The sequence below is a fragment of the Microplitis mediator genome, chromosome 8 (genome assembly GCF_029852145.1).
Source record: "Microplitis mediator isolate UGA2020A chromosome 8, iyMicMedi2.1, whole genome shotgun sequence".
Lineage (NCBI taxonomy): Eukaryota > Metazoa > Arthropoda > Insecta > Hymenoptera > Braconidae > Microplitis > Microplitis mediator.
The window spans coordinates 8,862,168-8,875,995 of record NC_079976.1 but is presented as its reverse complement, the minus strand read 5'-3'; the positions used below and the strand labels follow the sequence as shown (position 1 = coordinate 8,875,995).

General features: G+C 26.2%; 1 protein-coding gene across 2 annotated transcripts in view; it reads left to right on the top strand.

Annotated features, from left to right (window-relative positions):
- LOC130672715 (uncharacterized) overlaps positions 1-13,828 on the top strand; it is a 51,429-nt gene that overhangs the window by 7,130 nt on the left and 30,471 nt on the right. Inside the window, exon 1 of one of the 2 annotated variants that reach the window (XM_057477414.1) lies at positions 6,177-7,545. The exons of the other annotated variant lie outside the window; for it this stretch is intronic. The gene's annotated coding sequence lies outside the window, so the exon portion shown is untranslated. Of the gene's footprint in view, positions 1-6,176; positions 7,546-13,828 lie in introns of those variants that run through there. 2 annotated transcript variants of the gene reach the window in all.

Genomic DNA, 13,828 nt, shown 5'->3' with positions numbered 1-13,828 from the left:
ATTCATATCGAATGATAATTTATACAGTAAGGAGTAAGTTACTTAAACGTGAAACAAGATGCAGCGAAAATAAATAAAAAAAAAAAAAGTGTATGAATAAATAAAATCTAAAGTAAAGGAAGAGGCGAATGAAAAATAAATAAAAAAAGTTATAAAAGATTGTCGACCGCCCACCTAATAACACCTCCCGAAGACGTTTAATGGAATACAAGAGCACCAAGCAAATTCGATCCACTCGAGTATGTAAAGTAAGAAAAAAGTTTAAAAAAAGTAAAAAATATTTTTAAAATAAGAAATATTTTTTTAAGAAGTAAACGAGGGTATCATATCGATGAGAAATTCACACCTCATTTATGCACTGAGATTATATCACTGATATACATCAAGTTTTTATATTTACAATAATAATAATAACAATGAATGAATAAGTAAACCATGAAAAATTTTTTTTCGCTGAAAGGTTGTAATTTACGATGTAATTATCGTATTAAAATGCAAAAAAAAAAAATTTTAATGCTTGGAATGTATACTTTTGAATCATCAATCGAATTAGATGCCAAAAAAATTGTTTGACCTACATCTCGTGAGTTTTTAAATTTTAGGGTTTGGTCCTTCGAGCCGGACAGTTTTCGTTGATTGTAAGTCACTTAAAAAATCTGGGAGTTTTTAAACTACACGATTTGGATCTTAATGAGCTTCCAAATGCCTTCACGTAATCCAATCTCAAACTTTTTCGCTTAACCCGCCCAAAATTGAAACATAAAAAAATTCCCACGCAATCTCCAAATTCCCATTCCCTCTCTGCATTTAAATTTTCGTTTAAAAAAAATTTTTTGTTTTTAAATCTTCAAATGTTCCTCACAAATACACACTCCTAGCTTAAAAATGAATTTTTTTTTGTCATCCCAAAACCCCAATTCTGCACCGAATTACAGGCAATTTGCATAGTTTTTTAACGAAACTTTTAGACTAAAAATTAATTATTTTTATTACTCATATATTTTTTATGGACTCAAGTAATACCTAATTCTCGTATTACATATACGTTAGTATAATTTAATGCATACCGATGAAAAAAAAAAAAAAACCATTAAGGCATCAAAAGAGGAAAAAAAAAGATCTACGAGATCAAATCAAATGCCTATTTAGTAGTCAGTTTGTGATGGCAACCTGTTATGTTTAATTTCGGCAACATTTACGTGCTTAGTTTATCATCTATCTCTTTAATATGTAATACATACATATCTATATATTTATACGCTATAAAGTCGGCATGATTTAGCTAAAAGATCAAAGAATTTTAATATTTATTTTTAATACTAAAAATAACTTTAAATATTTTTATAAATAAATATATATATATATATATATATATATATATATATATATATATATATATTAGGGTGGCGCAAAAAAACCGACTATTTTTTTTTTTTCCATCTCGCATGAAAATTTGTTGGTATACGATGTTTTAAGAAGCCTCTCCACAAATCAGCTCGATAAAAAATTTTTAAGAGGTCGCTCACGAATTTTGAAAATATCAAAAATGATCAAAATTCGGATTTTTATTTAAAAAATTTTTTTTTTCTCGTGGCAGCAATAGTTTATATCTATGAAATCATGACTATGCTGAAAATTTCAGCCCGAAATTTAAATATTTAAACGGCGCTCAAGAATTTTGAATGTTTCCGAGCGCAGTCTCTTGGACGTTTTTGAGCGACCCTTAAATATTAATAATAAAGCTTCTCGATTTTTTCACCATCAATTTGCATGACAATGAATGAAAATATAACCCGAGAAATAGAAATAATAAGTTATTTACATACTTTTTTATTTTTTAATCCAATTTGTAGGTTTTTCCGCTTATTCAAAACTTACCAAATTTTATTGTTTAAGACTGTCCTGTATATTTTTGGTTATGCCAAAGTTATATTTAAGTAGAATGACAATAATTGAGTTATAAAAACTAATTCAAACTATTAGTTACATATTATCAGTTAATATTCGAAATTCTTGAGCGCCGTTTAAATATTTAAATTTTGGGCTGAAATTTTCAGCATAGTCATGATTTTACAAATCTAAACTATTGCTGCCACGAGAAAAAAAAAATTTTTTAAATAAAAATCCGAATTTCGATCATTTTTGATATTTTCAAAATTCGTGAGCGACCTCTTAAAAATTTTTAATTGAGCTGATTTGTGGAGAGGCTTCTTAAAACATCGTAAACCAACAAATTTTCATGCGAGATGGAAAAAAAAAAAATAGTCGGTTTTTTTGCGCCACCCTAATATATATTTATTTATACAAAAGTTTATTAGTTAGCTATTTAATTATTAGGATTTATACTAAAAATTTGATAGTTAGCAATTTTTAAAATAAAATTAAAAAATTTTATCTAAGAATCTTTTTTTGATAAATTTCTGCGGTTAATTTATTGCCCGGTTTTTCGGTAGGGCTAAGAAAATTAAAAATAAATAAATCTAATTATCATCTACAGGAATTTTATTTACTGATTTCTAATTACTATTATTATTATTATTGAGTAAAAAAAAAAGGAGTAAAGTTAATTAAAATAAATAAATCAATATTCAATTTATTTTGATTGATTTAATAAATATTAAAATTGATAACTCAGTAATTAAATAATATTAATTATAAATTAAAGTTAAGAGTTATAGTAATAAATAATAATAATAATAAATTTATTACATTTAATTATTAATAATTATTAAAATGGTTATTAAGTCTCAGACAAAATACTCAGACATAAAAGGGTTTCGTGAAATGAATTTTAACACGCGACGTCCGGCGCCAGTGAATTATTTATTAATTATCACCGATACACTTAACTGTCTCAAGGAGTTAACATTATTCATTCAAAAAAATCTATATAAATATACATTTACTTATTTATTTATTTATTTAAATAAATAATAATAATAATGATGCTAATGGTGATGAAGGAAAAAACTTAAGGATGAGAAATTAAAAAAATTTGTTAATAAGATTAAACGTTAAAAAAAAATGATGATAATAATAAAATTAATACGAGGAATAAATGGATTTGCAAGTAACTTGATGCGTGTATGTATGCAAATTAAATACATCGGTGGTCCTGACTCATGACGTCTTGTTCTTTATTTATTTTTAAATTTATTTTATTAAGATAACATGCTTCAATTAAAGTTATTGAGACATCATGCAAAAAATTATTGTCGTATAATAAATTATTGCCGGGGTAAAATGGGTAATTAAATTGTTTTTTTATCATAGTTCAGTCTCAAAAAAATTAATAGATTTTTTAAATTCAAATTAAAAATTTTTATGAACGATTAAAATTTGCTAGTTAAATTAACAGTTTAAAAACTCAATAACATATATACAGATGATTTTACGGTATTTTTTACATAAAAAAAGTATAGAAAAATTACTATAGTTGTACACGGAGAAAAAAAAAGTATTTCTTCTATGCTCATCAAGGGGAATTGCCTATGGTGTCATAGTAAAAATCTCTATGTTGATATAGGAATTATCCACATGTAAAACTGGGAAAAAATTCCTATATCTTAAAAGCATTTTTCCGTGTATATAAGAATTTCTTCTATATTACATAAGAATTTTTCCTATTTTGACATAGGTATTTTCCCTATAGTAACATAGAAATTATTCCTAGAATGACATAGTAACACTCCTATAATAACAAAGACATTTTTACTATGTTAATATAGGAATGACTCTCATGCTAACATAGGAAAAATACCTTTGTTATTATAGGAATAATTTCTATGCTACTATATTTTTTTTTTTTTACCAATTTTTAAATATAGTGAAACCTAAACTTACAATTAACCTTCTCAATAAGACAACTTATAGATAAATTTAGAAAAATAGAGATAGCCCGAACTGGGAATTGAACCCAGACCATGTCGGTATCGCGCTGAGTGCTCTATCAGTTGAGCTATTCGGTCCTATACTATATTTCCAAACTTTTTTTCCTATAGTAACATAGAAATTATTCCTATAATAAGAAAGACATTTTTACTATGTTAATATAGGTATGACTCCTATGCTAACATAGGAAAAATGCCTGTAATAACATAGGAATTTTGACCATATCAACACAGTAAAAATTCGTATCATGACATAGGTATTTTACCTATGTTATTAAAGGAATTTTTGCTATGTTACCATAGGTATTTTTCCTATGTTGATATAATAAAAATTTCTGTAATAACATAGAAGTTTTCTCTATGTTATATGGTTATTTTTACAATGTCAGCATAAGAATAATTACTATGTCAACATCAGAATAATTCCTATGTGCACACAGAAATTTTTACTGTGTAACATAGAAATATTTCCTATATTAACATAGTGAAATTTCTTATGTCAAAAATTTTCTTATTGGAAAAACACATTTTTGAACATAGGGAGAATACCAATTTTCTTTTCTCCGTGTAGTAGCATGAGGACAGTATGGATTTATAGTTAAACTTAGCGATAGCATAGAACTTTTAAATTTATCGAACAAAATTTACAATTTGCATAGTAATTTTCACAAGGCAACAGATTGAGTTTTATTTAGAAATTTTTACTAGCTGCATCGTAATTGATTATGCAAAATTACAATATTTAGTAAAATATTCGTTAAAAATTAAAATGAAAGCCATAAATTAAAAAATAATTATAATTAAAAGAAAGCTGAAAAAAATAGGTTAGGTGCATTCAATAGCTCAACGTACATGCAATCACTTAGTAACAACAAAAGAGAAGCATGTTAGTTTTGTAAAATAAATGGTAATCTATTTATTCAAACAAATCACCGCTAACAACAATAAAAACACCTCATCACTATAATTATAATACAAAAGAAAATTCACGAGATGTTATACCGAGAGATGCTCGCTTACACCTCAATACGTCACATAATTCATTCTAACCTATCAGAACTAGAATAAACGAAAAGAGCCGAATACTTCCGAACAAACTCGAATTTAACAAATTTTTGATAAAATTACCATGTTCTGTAGTACGAAATTTTTAAAAATTGGAATTTTTGAATTTAAATCGACGAATTGTCTATTAGATCTAATTTTTTAAATTATTTTTCATAGTAAATATTAAAATAAAGTGATAGATTTTTGGATTTCAGGAATATTACTATGTGGTATAGTAAAAATAGTTATCTTTTCGAGTATAATTTAATAAAACTTAATTAATAATTATTCAAACAAATAGAATAATTTCCAAAAATTTTCAGTTGTCCCACCGTTATCTCAAATTTTTGAGTAATTTTTACAATAAAATTCTTTGCGTGTATAAATATACTTCCCGCATATACATTTATATATACATATATAGATCACGCGAGGTGTCCGGCTTTAACAAAATACCGGATTTATTATCGCTCTCACCTCTCATGTGTAACTTTAAGACGCAAGAGCTTTTATTTTTTACCTTATTCTATTTTGAACCTTTTATCCATTCAAATGATGAGCAATAAAAAGTTATAAAAAATAAAAATAAATAAATTAAAGTATTAAAGAATCTTGAGAGTTCGCGTGGCAAACAGTTTATTAAACAGAAAAGTTTAGTCTCTCGTCTTGTATTGGTTGTTGTATTATATGTTAAGTCTTCATCCTTATGTATCAATATGTATATACATATATATTGAAGGAAGCAAAGACCAAGAAGAGGTTCAAGTAAATATTAAGAGTTAAACGGAATATACCGACGCGAAAATATAAAGAGTGGGGATTATTGAGAGTTAGTACCTTGTGAAGAAGATTCAAACTACACGGTCAACAGTCTTTTACTCTTTTACGGAATAGTATATCTACGCCAGGTGGATTTTAACCAGTTTTTTTCTTTTTAGTTATTAATTTTGACTATTTTTATTTTAATCCTTATTTTTATTAGTAGCTTACTCTTTATTTAAATTTTTTTAAATTTTTTACTTATAATCTTGATTTATCATCATTTTAACGTTTCTCATCAATTCTAATCAGAGAACTATTTAAATAATTAATAATCACTTTTTTTTTTAATTATTATTATGATTATTCATAAGGATTTTAAATTTTGATTTAAATGCGAGTTAAAAAGTGGTGTCTTCTAATTTTTTTTTTTTTTTCGAAAAAAATTATAGAAAATTTCAAGCGCCAGCAGATGTGACGTGAATAAAATAGTGATATAAATTTGAAAATTTTAAATTTTGAAGCTCTGAATTACGACTGAAGTTAAAAGACAATTAGCAATTTTCGGATTTTTTTTTTTAACTCGTCAATTAAAAAATAAAAACTCAAAATATGCACATGAAGAAAATTAAAAAAACTGTAGGTGCAATTTTTTAAATATTTTTTTTTTCATAATTTGTTGTTTTTAAAAAAATCTTTAAATTTTAAGACGTCGGCCAACTTCATTTTCATTTCGAATTCGATAAATTTTTACTCAGTGATAAAAATTACGCGCATGATTATGGTGAGGCTCAAATTCATGAAATATTTGAATTTTTTTTTGTATTGATAAATAAATGCATACATATGTTAATAAATGTAATGAAAAATGTGGCGTTTGGAAGCAAGTGAAGTGAAGTAAAGCAAAGTAAAGACATGAAAAAGCCAAGACACTCTTTAAAGTCGTTTTACGCGGCGCGCAACCAAGCGCAACTCTACTCGGTGAGTTTAAAGACAGCTCACAACCGCCTCATGATGTCTTGCGTGGCCATGCGTCGTTCACTACGTTTCTTACCACCATCGTGGTATCACCAACTCTACCCGTCTCTATCTTCATCATTATTATTATCACCATTTTTCCATTACCATCATTACCAATTACCGCTATCACTACCACCATTACCACTATCATTATCATTCCAACCCTCAACGCCATTTTACCCCCTCCCCCTCTGAGTTATTTTTAAATAAATTTAGTTTTTTACCACAAATTTTTTTTCTTCAACTGGAAATTTATTTTTACAATTTTTTTTTTTTTTTTTTTTAAATTATATATTAGTATAAAAATGTATGTAAAGTGGAAAGTGTGAAAGTGATTACGTGTTATAGTGGTTTATTTATTTTTTTTTTTTAAATCAAAATTTTAATTTTTTGGAAGCAAAAGTGGAAAAAAATTCAAGTGACAAATAAATGAAAATAAAAATTAAAAAAAAAATAAGTGAAGAAAATTTAACACGATAATTTAAAAAAAAAAATCTTAGCCGGAGGGTTATAATAGTATAAGAAAAACTTGTATATATTTGCACGTATAAGGGCGAGAAGATATAAGAAAGTGTAAGGAAAGGAATAAAAAAAAATGTAAAATAAAATATAGAGAAGATATGAGAACTGGCAGTAGTTATGCGCTCAAATTATGCGTCTTGGTTGTTGTTAAGGATGCACGATTATCATACAACAACAAGATCATCGAAGAATCAGAAGCACAAATATCTGTATCAAGATGGCCATAAGAATTCAGATAATTATATCAAGATTACGGGAAATACCGTCGAATTTACATGATTGATAGACCAGTCGGCGAATTAAATTGGTGAGAAAAAAATTTATATATATATATATATATACGTATATTTAATAGTTTTTAGTTTATAGTCTAGCCAGAGTGGAGTTTAAAGTTGACGCTCTGATAATTTTATTACGCCTCCCATAAGTTTTATATCGGCTGTAAGTTAGTTATTGGTTAATGTTAGATATGAAGGCTGGTCTATGATTGTAAGAGCAGGACTGTGGGAAAATATATAACTTTGTTGTATTGTGAGTGAATGTACAAACACGTATTGGAATATCATTGGCTGAATTTGTTTAATTTTTTTTATTATTACTGACCAATCGTATTGGAGATTCTTTCTAATAAATCAAACTTTATTTTTTATATGAATATGTTTTTTTTTAACCGTGAAAATTTTAATTTTTTCGCTGATTTTTGAAAAAAGTTGTAGGTCATTTCTGACAAGTAAAAAAAAAAATTGATACAAATTCTTCATTAAAATATATGAGTTTTCGCATCTTCTATAGCAAAATTTAGTTGGAAACTAGGCCATTTTAACCGGAAAATGCAGTAGAATATTTATAAATAAATGACAATGGTCATTCAATTACTAGTTTAAAATTGAAAGTGATTAATATGAGTATTTAAAAATTTTTTTAGCATCAAAACAAAATCACTTGAAATTAAAACGTTAAATTTTTTTTTTATTTTGTAATTTATAAACACTCTTATCGCAAAAAATTCCGTGAGTTTATTTTTATATTCAAGAAAAAAAATTAAAATTAATCTTTTCAATAATAATTATTATCATAAATTATACGTGTATTGAAGAATGGCACATGTTCAAACAAATGAAGACAAACCACCAGGTGCACCGAAAAATGAAAGGGAATATAAGAGCGCGAGTTAATAAAAAGAAGATAAAAAACAATAAAAAAAATAAAGAAAATTATTAGATCGATAACTTGAAAATTATCACAGTAGTACTACTATGGTATTAAAGTAATCAGTGTAACGACTTCCATGTTATATATCTACATATATAATATATGCACACACTTTTTTTTTTTTATACAATTTAATTTTTAAACGTTTATAACTTTCTTACTTTGTATTTTAGTGATTTGTATCACGGGACCTTTTTTATAAAGAATTTAATTCTCTGTAAAATGAGTCCTTTGATAAAAATCAATAGGACTTATATTTTAAAAGTTAGAGGCAATTTAAAAGTAACGTGAAAATTATTGAAAATTAATTATATGTAAATTTTAAAAGAGATACAACTTTTTAAATTTCGGTTTTCGTGATTCGCGTCAAAGGACCTTTTTTGTAGAAAACTAAATTGTCTACAAAAAAGGTTCGAAAGTACAAATCGATTGAATAAATATTTTAAAAGTAATGTGAAAAATTTTGAAAATTACATGCAAATTTTTAAGTAGCTATAACTTTTTAAATTTTGGTTTTAGTGATTCGCGTCAAAGGTCCTTTTTTATAGAAAATTAAATCATCTACAAAAAAATTCCTAAAGTACAAATCTATTGGATGAATATTTAAAAAGTTACAGGCATTTTAAAAGTAATATGAAAAATTTTGAAAATTACATGTAAATTTTTCAGTAGCTATAACTTTTTAAATTTTAGTTTTAGTGATTCGCGTCACAGGACCTTTTTGGTAGAAAATTAAATCATCTACAAAAAAGGTTCTGAAGTACAAATCGATTGGATGAATATTTGAAAAGTTATAGTCACTTTAAAATTTAAATCCTTTGAATTTCTGAAAGGCTAAACGACCGCGAGTTGAAAAAAAAATTAGTAAGAGAAAATTATAAGATTGATAACTTGAAAATTATCACCGTACCATGATATTAAAGTAATCAATATAAATACTTCCATGTAATATACGTAACTTGTACACTTTTTTTTTTTTTATTTTATTTTTTTATTATAAGTACTCACTATTTATTATTGTAAATAATAAATCGATTTGCTGTTACTCAAAGGCCAATCTTTATCTTACAGTATGTATTATTACAATACAATTGTAATTTAATTTATATATACATATACATATGTATAGATATATTTATATATATATATATATATATATATATATATATATATATATATATATATATATATATATATATATATATATATATATATATATAAAGTAAAAGGGATGAGATCGTAAATCGCGGTCTCACCGTTTCCAATGGGTCACGCCCCATTAACACGAGGTTACCACACTATAACGATGAAAATCTTTTTTTATCATTATTATTATTATTATTAGTTACTTTATTGGTTTTGTTAATTTACTTTTTTTACTTTGGCAACCAGTCGATTCGATCGGAAACGATTTGATCAGTTAAAACAAACAGTTGAGCTGACGGTGTTTAATAACTGTTATTTTGGCCGGAGAATTTATTAATATGTTCAAGATGAGGAATTTGAGACTTTTTTTTGTTCAAAAAATTTTCGTTAAAATTTTTTTGAATTCACTTCTGAAAGCTTCTAATAAATTTTAAGTATAATCAAAAAATTTTTTTGAGATTATATAGTTGCTTTTTTAATTATAAATAGTTTTTGGACATACTTGGAGTAATGAGACTTGACGTACTTTATTGTTCAGATTTTTGGCTACATTTTCAAAAAAAAATATGTTTAAATATCTTGTTTTGTTGCCGAGAAAAAAATGAACAAAAATTTTGAAAATTTTTGAAAAAATAATAATAATTTTTTTTTTTTTCAACTATTGGATCGCAGGAGAACCTGGACCCAAATAAATCATCAATTAAATTATTAAATAATAAAACCTAAAGCAAATATCTTATCTCAACACCTCGGTATCGAATTGCATCAACAATTGACTCATGAATAAACTCAGCGATCCGATATCCGATTAACCAGAAATAAATCCGTCATTATTTGAACTAAATAAATAAAAATAATCAATTTATAAGTTTGTAAAAAAAAATTTATTTTTTATTTTGGTTCTCGTTAAGTCAGTGGGTGGGATAGTGACTTGAGTAAAGGGGAAGAGGTAGAAACTGTGAATGAAATAAAGCAGCCAGAGAGTGAATGGTTTGGTTGAATTTTTATTTTATACATATATGTTTACATAAATGCGGACATCCACAAGAAATCACGCACGCGTACTAATTTGACATATTGCAGAACAGACACTAGAATTATATACTAACTTTATACTTGCCCTTTACTTACACATTTAATTATAAATTTTAAATAAAAAAAATAAAAAATGTATCTGGCGACGATGTGACGTGTTAATATTATAATCTATTTCTAGATTTTACTGCTTACCATTTAGATACTTTTTTATAAACTTATCTTTGATGACTTTGTTTATGTTAAACATAAATCAATAATTTATGTTACATTTTTTTTTTAACTAAATTCTTACATCTGCTTAAATTTATTACTTATAAGGCGAAATATTGGAATTACGTCAAAAACTTTAAACACTTTTGTAAAGTAAATTTAATTGTCTACAAGAAAGGTATCAAAGTTTAGATCGATAGAATCGATAGTTGAAAAGTTACAGTCATTTTCAAAGTGAAATCCAATTTTTTTTTAATTGCGGAAATTTAATTTTGAATACTCGTAACTTTGAAAATTTTGATTTGAATAATTCGCGCCATAAGACTTTTTTGTAGGAAATTTAATTTGCTACAAAAGGTTCTGAAGTGAAATTCATTAGAACTGAAATTTAAAAAGTTACAAATGTTTTAAAAGTTGAAAACTGAATTTTTCTAATGCTCCGAAAATTTTCATTAACTTTAAAATACTTTCAACTTTTTAAAATTTTGTTTTATTGATTTAACCTTGAGGAACTTTTTTGTAGGTAATAAAATTTCCCACAAAATTGTATTTAAACTTTTCAGTGTAACTTGGATACTTTAGTTGTTACAAGTATTTCTGCATAAATGTTTAAAAAAATAAATTTTTTTTTAAAATCTACACATGTATTTATAAAAGTATTTAATACAAAAAAAAATATATGATTCCTAAGAATTTGTGTGTAACTTTAAGATAATTAGACATAAACCCTCGTGTTTTAATTGAGGACACGCGTGTCGTTAAAAATAAAAATAAAAAAAATAAGATAAGGCGCGGGCTTAAAATAAAAAAAAAATACGAACAATAACACGGGGTTAAATAAAATTATTAAAAAAATAAATATATAGAAAATAAAAATGCTATAGATATTTTGTCGAAAGATTCAAACCGGTCGACAACTAAGAATAATAAAATACATTTTTTTAAAATAATAGTTATTAATTTTTTTTTCTAACGGTAATTGAATATAATAATTTGAAAATAAATATTTAATTGATGTTAATAAAATAGTGAAGTCTACAAATAAAATAAAAAAATATTAAATAAAATTTATAAAATAAAAATTAATGAATATTCATTATTTCTCAACTTATCATGATTACTAAGCAATTTTTGCGTTAGTGAAAGTTTATCCACTTACTTCGTAATCTATAAAAAAAAAAAAAAATATTTATTCAGTCACATGTAATAAATTTAAAAATTGATAATTAAAATTTCGTTATTATAATTATTTTGAATCTCGTTACACTGTAAAAAATTGGGAGTGAATTCGGAGTGATTACCGATTTTCATTCAATCCGAATTCACTCTGTCACTCGGAATTCCAGAGTTTAAAAAAAAATCACTCCGCATACGAAATAAAGAGTTTGGTTTTTCATCGGAGTGATTTGGAAGTGATCTGGATTTTATTTAAATCTGCATTTACTTTAATTCAGAGTTTTAATATCAAAATAATCTCTTTTTAACTTCCCGCTAAGAAAATTTGAAATTTTCAAAAATTCGGAAAGTTATTGGCTTCGGTTCGATTTTCGAAAATCGAATTTCTAAGAGATTTTGACGTTTTGAGGTTCTACGAAGCTATTCTGACTAATTTAAAGATGATGTCCGAGTGTATGTATGTATGTATGTACGTACGGACGTACGTATGTAAATATCTGTAACTTTTGAACGGATGAACCGATTTGGATCGTCAAGGTGGCATTCGACGCGGCTTGTTAATATCTAACCTGTAAAAAATTGAGTTTGATCGGTAGGGTGCATTCGGAAATATTCCAAAAATACAATTTTTTCAAAAATGTTTTTTTTTGATAACTTGTAATGTGCTCGATGGATAAATTCCAAAATCAACTGAACTCTAAAACTTTATAAGCCGCGTCGAATGCCACCTCAACCATCAAAATCGATTTATTCGTTCAAGAGAAACCGTTGTTGAAAGAATTAAAAAAATTTTTTTTTTTAGTATTTTTGAAATTTCTCAAAAACGACTAGATAAATCAATTCTAAAATCTGATCAGCTTTAGAACTCAATAAAACACGTCGATTGCCACCTCAACTGTCTCAATCGGTCAATTCGTTTGAGAGATATCGTTGGAGAAAGAACGGGAAAAAACGTTTTTTTTTTTTCGAAAAGAACGGCACACAAGAGTATTTTCGAGCTCGAAGAGCGACTGTATTCACAACAATGTTTTCGAGCTCACGAAGCTCGAAAATAGCGGGAAGTTTTAGGCCTGGCCCGCAGGGTCAACCGATAGACCGATTTTTAGGAGTGAATTTCACTTTAAAGAGAGGATTAAATACACAAACAGTCACCCGCTTCGTATTCATTCCGTAGTCATTCCAAAAATTTTTTAACAGTATTATTTTCGGAGTTAAAAAATGAAAAACCTCAAATCAAAGCTTGCAACTTTAATAATTTTTGAAATAAAAATCACCTGAAAATTTACAGACCACCTACATCATAAGAATTTCTGATAAACAATTTCGCAATAAGTCACTAGTCGTGTCTTAAAACAAAAAAAAAGTTAAAAAAAGAAAAGGAAAAGCTTAAGGCTATGTGCCTTAACGCATTATCTCCTTATTTCATTCGCACTGTCTATAATTTTCGGCATAGTATTATTTTGAGCTTCACCGATCTCAACCAAGTAATGGCAAAATTGTTGGAATGCCCTGGAGCTATTTAGGGTGGATCTAAAAGTTGAAGCCAATTCGCATCCTGCACCTGCTAAAAAAATAATCATTTTTTTTCTTTATTCATTATTATTATTATTATTATTTTTATTTTTTATCAACCTTATTACTTAACATTACTCGTAAAAATTTAATCCTGGTTTAAATAAATTGGTAAAAATAAATTAAACAATGGATATAAATATATAAATAATTTATTATGATTCGTGACAGACTTCCCCACTAATCCGAGAAAAAAAAAAAAGAAAAAAAACGTACGTGTACAAACGTTATCCTAA